Here is a 16,485-nt window from a genome sequence, read left to right as displayed (position 1 = left end):
AAGTTCCTCACGCAGCTGATTTCTTTGAAAGCCATCGAAGAAGAAGAAGAAAAAAAACACGATGCAGGAAGTGATGGCGGAAATACGTCATACTCAACTCATCCATGAATTCGTTATTATTACAATCATTTTATAGTAGAGTAAGTACTTTCGGAAGTTAATAGCGCACTCTTAATTACTAATGTAACAGACGCCTAAATACCATTCTTTTTCCAGACGATAAGCTAGAAGAATTATACCAACACTAACCTAACGAAAATTAGAATGTAAACTAATAACATAAAGAGCGCTAGCGAGAGAGAAAATAAACTACTGAGAGAAAACATAATCTATTAACATATTGGAAATCGAGGACATTCAAAGATTTGTGACAGCAAGCAGATTGTGAAGGCTCGGAGCTTTGGAAGGAATCAACGATCACCAAAGTAAAATGCCGAAATGATCAATACGATTTGTTACAGGCTAAGATGCCAATATTTCGTGTAAGATCTATTAATATTTAAGAAACTTTTCTGCGGACATCACCTCCAAATAAAATAGTAAAATAGAAACAACGTAAAGTAAGCATCGTGACCATGTAATTCTGCACAGGGGAAACTCTCTAGTGACTAGTGTGCAATATGCGCTTCTCAAATTACAGGTCACATTGACTTTAAATGGCGCTATTCGCCTGTCATTGCTCCCTCAGATCTAAACACTCTGTACTAGATTACGAAACGAATTTCGTTGTGTGAACAGAACGAGAAATTTTAAAGTATTCAGAGTCGATTATATTTACACAAGACGCCATGTGTATAGTCATTAATATTTATACTTTAGGACGGTGACTGAGAGAATAACAAACGACGAGGTTTTAAAACGAGCGGAGGACGCTTTTAGAAAACATCCTTCGTCCGAAGGCTAACTGGATTGGACATATGTTGGAGAAATTATCTTCATACCGTCTTAGTGGAAACGATGAAAGCGGTACTTTTCGCGACAATTTTTATCTAGCTAGTTGGTGAGTACTTCAGATAATATGCTCGTACTCCCTCTATAAAAATTGCTTCGTGAGTACCTTAGGATTCTGAAACTTGGATATTTGGATAGGGTACATACTAGTTCCTAAATGAAGTCTTGAACCGACTACGGTACGTCCCATAGTTTTGGAGCTATAGATCTTTAAAGTTCATTTTTTCATGCTTTCGGCAGGCTAGAACTCCGAAAGGAAGCATTTGTGCACCCAGGTTATTCTATACTTTTCGTCTTGTCTTGGTGTCAGAAATAGAGATGCAAAAAAGCCGGCTTTTTTGAATCGATGGTTTTTTCACATAAAAAGCCGGCTTTTTTGGGAAAAAAAACGAGAATTTTGGAAATTTTGGCTTTTTTCATTTTCATGATTTTTCTATCTAAATAGCTTTCTTATAGTATATTCTATAATTAGATAAGAATTCCATGACCTAAATGCAATGTTTCGCTCTGAAATTCACCATCAAGATGGATGGAGCACATGCTTTACGAATTAAAGCTAACATGAAGAATGTAGTATTTGAGGGCAATTTTAGAGGCCATTTAACTTTATTTTGAATTATCGACATCTTTTTTCTTCTCTAGATCATTTTAGTTTGTCATCCGTGTTTCATTTCTAAGAGCTTTTAGTACACAAGCTTCTAGCGCAAATGTTAAACTTGCCAGTTTTTCTATTTATCCGTCAAAGCGTACGTTTTTCAATATATCCGTCAAGCCGTACTTCCACATTTCTGTTATACTGTAGCTGTGAAGTGATTTAGCAATAATTTTCCGGACACAACCTTGAATACCAATTTATACAAATAATCAGTAGCGGATTTAGAAAAGTACTTTAGGAAGGGTTTTTCTGATTGTTTCGTTTCCTAAAAAGTCCTAATTTTATTTGGGAGGTGCTTGAAGTTTATGAGTACAGGCATAACTAATATTTCGTTTCGTTTATATATTTAGCAATAATCTTCCGGATACAACCTTAAAAATCATTTTATACTGAGAATCAGTAGCGGATTTAGAAAAGTACTTTAGGAGGGTTTTTTCTTATTGTTTCGTTTCCTAGAAAGTCCTAATTTTATTTGGGAGGTGCTTGAAGTTTATGAGTACAGGCATAACTAATATTTCGTTTCGTTTATATATTTAGCAATAATCTTCCGGATACAACCTTAAAAATCACTGTATACTGAGAATCAGTGTCGGATTTGCAAAAGTATTTTGGGAATGTTTTTTTTCTTACTAATACATTCGTAATTTTTACTTGACGGGAGCTTAAAGTTTATGAGTAAAGGCATAACTAATAGATATTTCGTTTGTTGCAGACATTCCGTAACTTTAGGGAACAGGCTTCAGTCCGAAAGACCGCCCCCTAACCTTCTCTAAACCGTCACTGCTGATAATTAGTAATAATAACGATTTAAAAACAATAAGAAAGGAAGTCGGCCAACTCACAGTACACGCACTATTTCTACATTCACAGATGGAATGAAGAAAAGCTTTGTCAAAATGGTCGAATGCTGGTTGAATCCCGGACTTACCGATAGAAGCGCAAAAGCTAATCACCCAGTCATGTTTGTTGTGCAGTTGTATTTAGCTTAACTTAAATATATTCCGTAGTCCTTTTTTTTGGGGGGGGGGGGAGTTCCGTAATGATATGTTGAATCCCTCTTGTTAAAAATTCAGAAAACTTGAGGATTGGGTAAACCGTGATGGTGGTTATATAAAACTTAACTGTAGAATTTCAAGAATATACAGAACTAAAAGCTCTAGATGTGCAGCATTTAAGTGTATCATATAAATCCAAATATTTCTCTTATGTTTTATTTTAATTTTATTTTGCTTCAAAAAGAGGGTATGGAATATTTTGAAGTAAAAATACTACATACTATTTTGCTAGTTATTTGTGTATCTTTTTTAAAAGAAGTGTTTACTTTTAGGGTTGGCTGGTTTACACCAACTTTTTTTTTAATAACTGGTTTAAACCAAAAAATAAATAAATAAATAAATAAATAAAAAGAATGAAAAATGCGAATCATGTGAACTTCATGGTGACGTTTCCAGATATCAAACCACCTGCAATAGTTTTATTTCCCTTTCACCTTTTAATCAAGGTGTCCCATGTTCAATTCTCGGTCAAACCACAATCCTTCTTTCATGCGTAAACCAAGTAGCGGTTCGGATGTCAGTTTAAGCGCAAGTCTTCTCCTTGATAACCTCGGTATTACGTAAGGATGTTAAGCCTAAACATACGAAACGAAACCAAATTGTATATTTCTGCATGCCTAAATGCCTGTTGTTTTATAAAGAAACCAAAATTGCTTAAATATATTGATAGAAATTGGCAAAATTTTACGTAACTTCCAACATTAGCTTGGATTGGACTTTCAATGATATCTACGTACTAAATTTGTAATTTAATACCTCAGTTTTAGCGTACTGATTATAATACGTTGACCTTTAAATTTTACATGCAAAGCAGATTTTCCCGTTATTGTCTTACATATCATGTAATGACGGGATTTTCCCTATGGCTAGGGCGGGAGATTCTCAATTTAAGAAATTTACTGACCGGACTTCTTTAAGCTTATGGGAGTTTTTCCGGCCCCCGCTGTTGCATAATAACACCAAGGCGAAACAAACTTATTTCTGTGAATATGTAATATAAATACATAAAGCAAAAAATCTAAATCAAAAAAGCCTGGATTAAACCAAAAAAGCCTGGTTTAAACATCCCCCAAAAAACGGGGTTTTGGCATTTTCAAAAACAACCATGGTTCTTGCCAACTCTGCTTACTTTTGTATATAGGAGGTTAAAAAATTCGTATTACATACATTGGTTAATCCTGTGGAATTCATAATGTAAATATGTTGAAGAAAAATTGTTTGAAATATCTTTTCGAAATTCATAGTTTATTTTCGAGGTTTTATATTATTATCAGCATCAACCACTAATTAAATGACTTTATGTGTTATAGAGAAGCGAAACAAAGTCTGATTTATCAATTTAAAGCAGAATTTTGAAAAAAGCCCAAAATTTCCCAAGCAAAAAAGCGAAGCAGAAAAAACCGAGTTTTTTTCCAAAAAAGCCGGTTTTTTCCGAGCCCTTGCATCTCTAGTCAGGAATCACCTGCCAAACGTTGTCGGTGTTGTTTTGAAACACCCTGTATATATTCTTAAAATTTACTGCGTCATTACTAGTGATGTAAAAGTTCCAGAAATTTTAAACCTGCTGGTAAAAAACATTTTTTTTTCTAGTTTCTTTCCGGAAAAATTAGGAAAATAACAAAAATCATTGTATTAGGTTAGTTTTACTAATAATGGATTATTTTTTTTTTTTTAAGTGAAAAATGTAACTTGAGAAATTTCAATATTGTGAATATTTAAAAAAGGAGCATTAGAAAATAAAACTGTTGTAATTATTCTTGAAAATTAATACTCTGCACTCATTTCCTTTATGTGCTTTTTAGTCGTTTACTCCTGGTTGTGCATTAATTACAGAACTTTTACAATTGCATACACATCTACCATCATGAAGCGTTTCTCTGTTCCAACAATTAGGTCTCTTGAATGAAACTAAGTTCTTAATGTGCTCTTTGATCTGGTGAAATTTTGCTAATTTTAACCAAATTACTTCTTAAAAGAAATAGCAGTAGGCAAATTTCACTAATGCTCATGCTCTGAGACATATAATTACCTTTATTTAATATTCAAATACAGACTTTAATGTAAACTTTATGTACATTAAATAACTAGTGCAACAAATTATCTATCTATCTATCATATAATCTATATATATATATATATATATATATATATATATATATATATCTCAAGGTGACTATATTTGTAACTTAACAACTGAACCACCAGACTGGTCTCGATAAAAATTTTCAACATAGATGAGATTCAGGCCTGGGATGGATTTTACCATTTCACTTTGAAGGTGCAACTTGGAGGAAGGAAGTGCGGATATATATTGAAAATTACCGATCTTAGTGTCGAACCCAGGGTTGGCTGGTTTAAACCAGTTGATTAAAAAAAAAAAAAAAAAAAAAAAAAAAAAAAAAAAAAAAAAACTGGTTTAAACCAAAAACAAAAAATGTTTGTAAAAGTGTAAGTGTTCGTAAAATCTTGATGAACACACATTTGTGGGTCATCACGTTTCACTCCCATTTATTATTCGTATTATATTCAGACCTAAATTCCCCATAACTAACTAACTAACTCTATGGCCTATGGAACCCGGAGGTTCAATGCCGCGTTCACAAAAGCTCTCCACTGACTTCTATCCTTAGCTAACTGCATCCAGTTTCTACTCTGTATTCCAATCTCTGCGAGATCCATCTTAATATTGTCCTCCCATCTGCGCCTAGTCTTCCTAATGGTCGTTTTCCGATTGGTCTTCCTGTCAAGACTTTGAAAGCGTTTCTACTTTCTTCCATTCTAGCTACATGACCCACCCATCTAAGCCTCCTAGACTTCACGACCCTAACAATGTTGGGTAAACCATATAAATTACGTAATTCCTCGTTATGAAGTTTCCGCCATTCCCCATTCCCGTTCCTCTTGGGTCCGAATATTCGTCTCAGGATCTTGTTCTCAAATACTTTCAGTCTATGTTCTTCCCTCAGAGTAAGTTACCATGTTTCGCAGCCATACAGAACAACAGGCATAATTACCGTTTTGTATATTTTAAGCTTCAAATTTCTCGACAGAATTCGCGACAACAAGAGATTTTGAACCGAATAGTAACACGAATTCCCTGCTTTTAGTCGACATTTAATTTCCCCGTGAATATGATTTTCCTCTGTTAATATTGATCCTAGGTATTTGAAACTATCCACTTTATTAAAAGTATTATTTAATATTTTAACGCATCCATAGTTTGCTGTATTCCGGTCCCGACGCACTTCCATGTATTTAGTTTTCTCTGCATTTACTTCTAAACCCATGTCCCTGCAAGCGTTTAATAAGATCTCTGCATTTCTTTCTATTGTTCTCCTATCATCACCTAAATTCCCCATTCAGTACTCAAAGAGATTATGCTACAAAAGCAACTTTTGTTCTTTTTATAACTTTATGAATGTTTCTTTTGTGATTTTTTTATAGTTTGTTATTATTGTTATGCAATTGCAATCAAAGAAAAATTCTAAATATTGTTTCGTTTTAATAATGTTTACTGTTGGTAAAATACATCGAAGTGCCGTACTTTAGGGGAAGGGGGGAAGAGAGGGTCATACAAAACCCCACCAGAGGCATTTATTGAAATCAGAAATATCTTTGGTATCTATTTATGTATAAGTGGGTCAGAACCAAAGTCGATTTAAATAATTCCTATCTGAATTCACTTTTCTTACTGATATGCAAATTAAATCGTTGCATTTCTTTAACTTGGACTACTAAAAGTTGTAGTAAACTAACTTGGACTAAATTAGTTCTTTTGTACTCTGCAGTATTTTGAAATTGTCCATATGTAATTCTGTATAATGGTTTCACTTGTGCAACTGTTTATTTTTTATTTATTTAATTTTATATTTTATTTATTTATTTATTTTTATTTTATTTTATTTTATTTTTTTTTTTTTTTTTTTTGTCCTTGTGAAATGGCTCTTGACAATTATAATAACAAGTATGTAAGAGATCAGTACAATGTATTTTTATCAGGAGCCCTTCGTGAGTGAGTCGACAGACGTATCGCCAGCTAATCCTGGTTTCGAGTTCAAATAGAGGAAAATTTCTCTCGGATGTAAGCCGAGAAGTGGTTTGAATTTCGCTTTAAGCTTATGTAACCCCTTCCAGCGTAACCCGATTGTTGTATAATAACACCAAGGCGAAACAAACTTATTTTTGTCCATATGCGATATAAATACATAGAGCAAATTATTTAAACCAAAAAAACCAGGGTTTAAACAAAAAAAAACTGTTTTTTTTTTTGTCTTTTTCAATAAAAACCATGGTTTTTGCCAACCCTGGTCGAACCCATAGTTTTCGGGGTTGCTGAGATGAACAGTGGCATTTCCGATGAAGCTTTAAACAGGGTGGATTGATTTAAATCAGACTGATTTAAATCACGATTTAAATCACTTGATTTTTTAAATAAAAATCGTCGATTTAAATCGAATTCCGAAATAAATTAAAGCGAAAATAAGTAAAATCCCGTTTCTGTTCTGTTATTTCGATTATGGAAGTTAATAATCATAATACAATAAGATTCAAATGTACAGTATAGTATGAAAACAAGTGTAATGCAGAGGATGATTAGGGAAAATCCCGTTTAGAATAGGTAACGGAGCAATCCTGCTTTCTTCTTTTTCGTAACATTGGGTTTGGGATTTAAAATCGTTAACTATTCCAACGAAGAAATTACCATCGACACTTAAGACGAAAATTCTTTTTTGAACGTGTCTGTTTGTTTGTTCCCAGACAATTGGGGACAATTGACATTTTTTTTTTTTTTTTTTTTTTTTTTAAATCTTATAACTTTAGGCGAAATTTATGTATTTCATGTCGCAAGCTAGTTCTGAGTTTTAAAAAATGGGCCCTTGCCAAATATCAGTAACTTTTGTGAAAAAAAAAGTGTCATTTTGATAAACGTTGTTGTACTTTTTCCTTAATGCTTAATCTTCATAACCTATTTTTAGGTGATAGGGTAGAATCTTCATTATTCGATTAAAAAGTACCAATAAGGCTTTTTACTTAGTTTTCTTCAAGACTGGAGGCATTTTAGAACACGTTACATATGCTTCCATGTCTTTCTGCGTTGAGGCATAGTGTGTGATGACGTCATAAACTTAAAAATATATTTTTTTGTTATGCGTATTATTATTATTATTGGCGGGTTACATTTTGCATTCAGAAGACTGAAATTTTACACACTCGTTCAGTGCACCCCTTTATAATTTTCAGTTGTTTTCAGATCTCTGCGTGGAAACAGCGGTGTCCAGAGGGGCAAAAATGTTTCAAAAAGGATATTTTTAACAAAAATAGCTTTTTTTCCCGCCTCAGATGGAGACATATGAATGGGACCGTTTAAAAGGCTGTTCTATTCTGAAGAAAATGATGTACGTACTATGCTCCTAGGATAAATAGGGATGTCTCAGGAAACTGTTACCTGAGATCCTGTTTTATACGGGAATCTAGGGTATTTGGGGAATATTATTTTTCGCGGGCTTACTTTTGCACCTACAAGACTGAAATTTTGCACATTTACTCAGTGTACCCCTCAGTACTTTTCAGATTTGTTTCAGATCTCTGCCTTAAAACAGGGGCAGGGGTCCACAGAGGTAAAAATTTAAGAAAAAAGATATTTTTAACAGAAAATTCCTTTTTTCGTGATTTCCCCGCCCCAGATACATGATGGAGACATTTGAAGGGTACCGTTTGAAAATTTGTTTTATTCTGAAGAAAGTAATGTACAAATCATGATTCTAGGATAAATAGGGATGTCTGAGGAAATCTTTATATTACATACGGGTCATCTGGGGCATTGTGGGAATGTTCTTAGCTCATTGTTAAAAAGCTTCCTCACCCTTACTACTCAAGATAGAATCTTGAAATTTTGTATACACATTTAGTACAGCTCTTAGTATTTCCTAGTTGATTTTGAGATTTTTTTTGGTAAGTCTTTACTTTGACTCCAACTGTGACTTTAATCGGTTCTTATAGGTTCAGTTACTTCCTGGAACTGTTTGTGCGTGAGTCACTTGTTAGAACTGTTCGTGCCTTTGGTGTGACGGCTTAGTTCATATTTTTCCCACTAGGTGTCTGTGTAGTCATATGGTAGTTGGTTAGTAGTCACATGTTCTGTGTGCATGTATGTGTGTGCTGCTGTTTGTGGCATGCGGGAGCGCGTAATTGAATTGGTTGAATTGAGTTAGAGAAAACCTATCATAGTTGTGGTCTAAACTGAAGATATTTTCGACGTATTCTAAAAGTGGACGTTTATTGGTTTCTTGTTTGTAATAATAGCAAGTGTGCTCGGTTTAATAAAACGACGTGTGTGCGGAAAGGAACATTTTTCAGTAATGTTGAGTATTGTGCATGTGTTCTTGGTATCTTATTTTTTCGTGTGTGGAATCAGCAGTTATGAGTTCATTATTCATGAGATTTCTCCTATGGCGAAATGGTGAATGTTTTCTTTTTTTAATTCATATTATTTTTATTCTTGATTTGTTTTGCATTTGAGTATTAGGCAAAGTATTTGGTTTGCTGCTGCTTGTCCTATTGTCTTGTTGAGATGTAATTTTTTTTTCTTTGTCATGCACTGATTTATGATTAGAGACGAGTGTTTTTTTTTTTTTTTTTTTTAATTTTTCCCTTCTTATCTTAGCTTTATAGTAGTGGTGTGATTATTTATTATTATTTTGGATGTTTTTATGGTACTTGAGCGGGGGGGTTGGGGGGCGGTATCCCCCCATTTAGATCTCAAAATTCATAGTCACCGCTTCACCTGAATTGATGTTTAGTAACATTGCGGCCCTTGTACTTATAGTATAATTCTTAACTTCGTATAGTAACATTGTGGCCCTTGTACTTATAGTATAATTCTTAACATCGTATAGTAACATTGTGGCCCTTGTACTTATAGTATAATTCTTAACATCGTACATTACTTTCACTGTGTTAGTAATTGTAATCGATTCATGTGATCCGGTTGAAGTCACAGTTGGAGTCAAAGTAAAAATTTGCCTTTTTTTTTTAAATTTTTTTTAATTTCTTTTTAATGCCGATTATTCTCAAAATTTCCCGCTTCGGGGACATGATAGGAAAATGTGAATGATACCGTTTCAAAAGCTGTTCTATTCTAAAGAGAGTTATGAATGTACCATGATCCTAGGATAAATTGGGATGATGCTGTAGCTGCTTGACTGGAAGTCTATAATTTACCTTTAAAAAGAATCATAATTTAAAAGATTAAAAAACATTGCTTGGGATTGATATAGATTAACGATTGGGGATAATTCAAAATTCAACCCCAATACTTTTACTTAAATGGCATAATTAGCATTTAATACTAATTCCTAATGCTTTTTCTTCAGTTCGCGACTTGTATTATACGAGGAAAAAGATTTGATTTAAATCAAAAAAATCAACAAAAATGATCTTTTTAAAAAAAAAAATCATGATTTTTTCCCACCCTGGCTTTAATTCAAATTCAACATCGCAACTTGGGGGAAGAGGATAGGATATATATATATATATAAAATGATCGATATATTAGTGTCAAATCCACAGTTTTCGGGGCTGCAGAGATAAACAGTAACACTTCCGATGCCGTTTAAATCAAAATTCATTCTCGTAACTTGGGTACAGAGGGATAAATATAGACATGATCGAAAATAACCAATATTAGTGTCGAATGCATGGTTTTTGGGGTCCTGAGATGAACATTAACACTTTCGATGCCGTTTAAATCCAAATTCAGACCGCATTAGCACTCCTAAAGGCGAAGGGTGACATATAAAAGTATTTGAAAATGACTGATACTATTCTCGAATTCATAGTTTTCTGGGTCCCTGAGTTCATTGGTGACAATTTTGGTGCCCTTTGTACCCAAAATGAAACCTATTCTTCTCGGGCGAAGAACGGGTATTCTGCTACTGTTTAATAATAACGAACGGAAGTTTCACATGTTAAATTCTTTTTCGCTGCTTAAATTTAAGTATGTGTGTGGTGTATGTGTACAGCTCACAGATGACGAGAACCCTAGCAGAAGTAGTGTGACGTAGGTATGGGCTCGCCCACTTTTCGCACGGGGGTTTCAAATGACACCACAGAATAGCACACAGAATAGTACCCGGAGTAGCAGACGACATCTAAGTATAGACCACACCTCAAAAATCGAAAATGGACTTGACCGTGTCGTTAACCTTTCCCCGCTAACCCTGTTTTAGGGTTCTTTTCGTCATCTGTGAGCTTCGAAAAACATACAAATAAAAAAAAGGACTTTTATCAGAAAACAGAAAACTAAAAATTAAAATTAAGAGCTGTTGCTTTAAGTGTTTTTCCTGCTAGCGAAGTACGTTCTATATATGCTGCAGACATGTTGCAGCAAATAAAACTAGCATCTGGCGAAAAAAAATAGGTCTTAAATTATGTTTTCCGAGTTTTGCCAATATTTCCGAACAAAAGAATTTTTCTAATGGGTTCAAAATTTCCGGAAATTTTACACAGCACAAGGAACATACATATCTCCAAAATACATATATTTAACATACTGGTATTAGCTAAAATGATTCTGGACCTGTTATTTTAACACTTCCTTGTCATAAAACGGTAACTTTATAAGTTTACTTAAGATAATTTAAATGAATTTAATTGCGTCTATATTAATTAATTTAACTAGGATTATATTTTAGTTACTTTTGTAGCCATAGCTCCATTCTATCACGGTGCTAACTTTAATGTGTTTGAATGAGTAGTCCACATATAGTTGTTGCCACAAATTTTCCTTATTCTATTAAAGAAACATAAATACTCAATGATCTCAACTGTAAACTAGATAAAACAGTTTTCATTTTAAAAGCATAATTAATGTAGTAAAATATTCGAAAATTTCAATTTCTCCGTTTTTTTTCCAACATCAGGAAAAAAGCGGTAAAAAACTGCTTTTTTAATGCAAAATTTCCGTTTTTTTTTAGGCTTTTACAACACTAGTCATTACTATTTCGCCTAGCGTCATAGTTCAAACGTAATTTTCTTCAGTATTACGCGCCATTTCCAACGGCATCACTCACATGTCTGTATCATACACCTGAACCCGGAAACTAGGGAAAAACTGGAATTTTTTCTTTAAAAAAAAAAAAAAATCAACCCCTCGGAACATTTGCGCCCCTTTGGTCCAGGTTCATGTAGGGATCTTAAAAAAATACTAAAAGGTGCAATTAATCTGTATGCAAAATTTAAATCTGATAACTTGAAAAGGACAAGAAATTTTTTTGAAATTTGCCTTAAGAAAAAAAAAAAGACACGGCCCCACTTGGCGCCGGCAAGTTGATCATCCGGTTCCAAAACGCATTTAGGGTGTTCTTCGGTCCACGCTTGACTTGCCCAATAAAAAATAAACCCGGTTTCAATACGTGTTATATGACCTTAAGCGCTTAAACACAACCCCACTTCATAGTACAGATTCGTACTATAAATCCCCAAAGGGTTAACCTGGTATGCGGTAAAGTAAGACGTGAAATAAAAGAAAGAAACTGTGGTGAAAAGACGCAGAAAAAAGAAGACAGAATTGGTGAAAACTTCAATCGATGATACTGTAAGTCAGTTGTCATATGTAGTCTATACGCATACCCATCATCGTTGACGCGTCTGCTCCCTACGAAATCACATAGTTGCTGCTCAGCCCCCCTTTCTGCGGTCCTGCTCTGATTTCATTAAATGTGTTTTTAGTGGCCATCTACCACAGGCTGGTTTTGCGTTTTTAACTTTCTTCGTGTTTTATACTCAGTCACCCTCAAGTGAAACTGCAGTCATTAATGCAACTCCTCCCTTTAAAAAAATACTAGGACATAAGAGCGCGTTTCCTGCTACTAGTTCACATTTCAAGACTATAAGTATGCCCTTATAAAATAAAATAGTTCCCAGTAAGTCATTCGGAACTCAATCCGGGATATCTATTAATTCTCCTTCATTTCCGGGACTATTGTGTACGTTCAAAGGACAACGCCCCTTACATTCGAACTATATAATTTACTCGATTACACTACAAAATTATAACTACCTTTACACTTTAGACCTCACCACTGTTTCCTTGTTCAAATTCTACCGATAAAAATAAAATATTGTTTTCACACAATATCCAGGAAACACTTTGTCCTTGTAATATTTCTATACTCTAATTCCCATAATTTGCTTCCAATCCATCTCTTGTAAATACCTAAAACTATTCTAGCCTTTATTACACGTTTGATTTGCATACTGTAATACTAACAAACCTGCGGGATCTTAAAAAATGGATAATCAGTCAAACTGTCGGACTCTTCTTTAAGACGCCATCTTCAAACACGTAATACTGCACAATGGAGGAATAATTCGCTGTATGTTTAATTTAAGAAACTAAATATTAAACTAACTACTTGTAGTTCTCTATGCTCACCTAAGAATGCATTCACTCGTTTGACACTGAATTATAAACAATAAACACCCATCATTCCACGAATTCCTCCCTCGACAACACTGCTAGACTGTCATTTGTTCTCGATGGATTTCCCTCTCTCATTGTAATAAATCGCCATCTAGATGTCGCCACAAACGCATGTGGAACTAGATTATTGGTCAATTCAACGTCATGTGACAGTAGCCATAGTAACAGCTGTTGCTATTGTCTTGTTTAGCAACACGCTAGAAGTAATTTGTCTGTGAGTAATACATTACATATGATCCCCACCCCACCCTAGTGCTACTTTTATGATCACGCGCAAGATATTAATGATTATTACTAATAAAGAAAAATATTATGAAAGTCTGAGAATAAACAAAAGATTGTTCTATACTTTGTGATGTTTTTACCGAGGTCAGATTGATTAATTATTATTATTATTATTTAAGTTTCATTTTTTACGTATCAGTGCCGGTCTGGCTAGTTCGGCTGCTCGGCGATTGCCGAGGGCCCGAGAGCCTTTGGGAGGGCCCGGACGCATAGGAAAATAAATATTTAAAACTTAAAAAATAACTTAATTATCAGATGTTTAGAATACAAAAACAGAATTAACTACTGATAATTTTAAAACACAACAATATAGTTTAATGTAATGCTTGAAAACCAGTTAAAAAAAAACAACCAGTACCAGATTTACACATAACAAGCTATAGCTTAAGGCGCCAGTTTTGTAGGGGCCCCCAAAATATTAAAAAAGTAAATGGGATATAATGACATTTTTTTCCTATCTAACTTTAATTTTCAGTTCACAGTTCATACGGTATCTTCTCTAATAACATTACCTAGATACACTATCGAAAACTATTTATCTGTTATACTAATTCCCTTCGGATTTAATAGTTGCCGCACTTTCCTTTGTAACAGTTTTCATAGATTTATTGTTCCTTTCTTTTCGTATTTTTCACAGGTTTTCCTAAAATTCTCTAACATTAAAATTGTATTAATTCCCGACAAAAACGAGTGAAATAGTTTACTAAACATATTTTTTTTTTAATTCCAAGACATAGAAGAACTGTTTGTACCCAACAAGACTCTACTGCTTGATTGTTCCTGGTTAGACCCGAAAATGTACGAGGATATAGTTGCAATGGAGGTAGAAGATTTTCCAGATGATTGCTTGCATTCTCAATTAGCAAATGTGAATAGAAGTGAGTTGTTGTTAGAACTGAAACAGTTTGCAAGCCAGTATCGTAATTTGAGTGCAGATTTTAGTGACAAGTCTGAAGAACCAGAAGAGAAAGAAGTGTGTAAATTTGTGAGAATTACAAGTAATGATAATGATGGTGATTCAGATGAAAGTGTGACATCTGAAGAAGAATCTGAAGATAAAAAGAAAAAGCCTGAAACTCAATGTGGTACTAAAAGGAAATGTTTCAGATGTCTCTCATGTGCATTTCCCATTCTCTATGAACTATCGTCACAGTCTGGATTATTTAGTAATTTATGTACTGTGTTTAAATATATAATGACCATTCCATCCACTCAGGTGACTTGTGAACGAGTTTTTTCGAAATTGAAAATTGTAAAAAACAGACTCAGATATTCTTTAAGCGAGAACTCCTTTAATGTTGATGAATGTTGAGAGAGACTTGTTTATAAATTTGGATAAAAATAAAGCCATTGATGAAATTGCGGTGACAAGCGAAGTTTTGAAAAGAAAATTAATGTATTGATATGTTCCTGTATCATGATACTTTGTAATTCCTGTGTGTGTCTGAGTCATTTTCAATTTTACAATTATGTGCTTTATGATATTGTAATCATTTATTAGTAGTAATCAATAATTTGTCTGTTTGTATTAATATAAATCTAGAATAAGCTTCACTTTGTTAGTACATACCAATATTTTCGTCTTTTTGCAGTTATGTGATCATATAAATGTTGTAATACACGTTAAATATTTGTCATTAGTTCTCATAGAATAAAAAAAATGTTTATAACTATACGGGTTTCGCATAATTTGCCATATCAACACATTTCTCTTTATTTCACTCATAGCTTCATTACATCATATAATACAATGCTGAACTGACGCCGAAACCTATATCATGATTTATATCTACGTTAAATTGCTTAAGTATGTTTTACCTTCTCATTTATCGTAACATAGATAGATTTAAAATACTTCAGAAACTTTTTTTTATATAAATAAACCTTTAATCATTGTTATAAGCACCGAAGATACGCTGTGAAAAGTTTCTCGATCAGGGAGCCCACAACCAACGTTAGCCGAGGGCCCGTGATTGCTCCAGACCGGCACTGGTAGTTGGGTTTACCCAAACTCCCTTATGTACACCCTCCATTCCAAAAGAAACCGAACTTTTGAAAACAAATAGTACCACTAGTGCCATCTGTTGTAATATTTTACCGGTAGATGGCGTAGTCCCTCATTGACAACTGGTATAAATGTCATGACATTTGGGTGCACGGCAACAAAGTTATTGCGTTTCAACTGTCGGTGTGTTGTGTACATCGGTCGGAAAATGAGTTTCAAACAACGAGCTGCAATTGAGTTTTGTGTTAAACTGGGTAAAACTTTTAGTGAAACGCACCAAATGCTACAAAATGCATATGGTGATGAGTGTCTATCCCGTACGCAAGTTTACGAGTGGTTCAGGCGATTCAAATCGGGTAGAGAGACGCTGGATGATGACGAAAGATCAGGCCGTTCCAGAACCGGATTATCGGAAGAAAACATCGAAAAAGTGCATGAATTCATCAAACATAACAAAAATTCGTCGGTGAAAGTTATTGAAATGGAATTAGGCATTCCTCAAACAACCGCATACCGCATTTTGACCGAAGTTTTGGGCCTTAAGAAGGTTAATTCGCGGTTTGTACCACACAAACTCACCGAAGACCAAAAAGTTGATCGAATTGCGCATTGCAAAGACATCGTTAAAAGTGCTCGGCAGGATCGAAACTTCTTGAAATCGATTGTAACTGGTGACGAGACGTGGTGTTTTGAATATGAGCCCGAAACAAAGCGGCAAAGTGCTGAATGGAGAGCGCCGGATGAAGGAACACCCAAAAAAAAGTCGCTTGGTGAAGTCAAAAGTTAAGGTGATGCTGATTTGTCTTTACGATTCAAAAGGAATTATCCACAAAGAATTTGTTCAGCCCGGCCAGACAGTCACTGGAGAGTTTTACTTGGGCGTCATGAAGCGTTTGCTGGCAAGAATTCGTCGTATTCGGCCCGAATATCGCGAAATCGGCAGTTGGACTCTTTTGGACGATAATGCACCATCACATCGTTCGCGACTTGTAACTGAATTTTTGGTCAAAAATCACATTATTCGGTTGCATCATCCGCCCTATTCACCAGA

The 16,485-nt window shown here is 34.4% G+C and overlaps 1 protein-coding gene across 2 annotated transcripts in view; it reads right to left on the bottom strand.

Annotated features, from left to right (window-relative positions):
- Helz (Helicase with zinc finger) overlaps positions 1–13,248 on the bottom strand; it is an 80,740-nt gene extending 67,492 nt beyond the window's left edge. Inside the window, exon 1 of one of the 2 annotated variants that reach the window (XM_081751300.1) lies at positions 13,097–13,248. The gene's annotated coding sequence lies outside the window, so the exon portion shown is untranslated. The other variant, XM_081751301.1, reaches the window with a different exon arrangement.
- Between the last annotated feature and the right edge of the window lie 3,237 nt (positions 13,249–16,485).

This window comes from Thermobia domestica, chromosome 3 (assembly GCF_964235325.1).
Source record: "Thermobia domestica chromosome 3, izTheDome1.hap1.1, whole genome shotgun sequence".
NCBI lineage: Eukaryota > Metazoa > Arthropoda > Insecta > Zygentoma > Lepismatidae > Thermobia > Thermobia domestica.
Note: the sequence above shows the minus strand (reverse complement) of the source record. Positions and strands in the feature narration are given on the sequence as shown.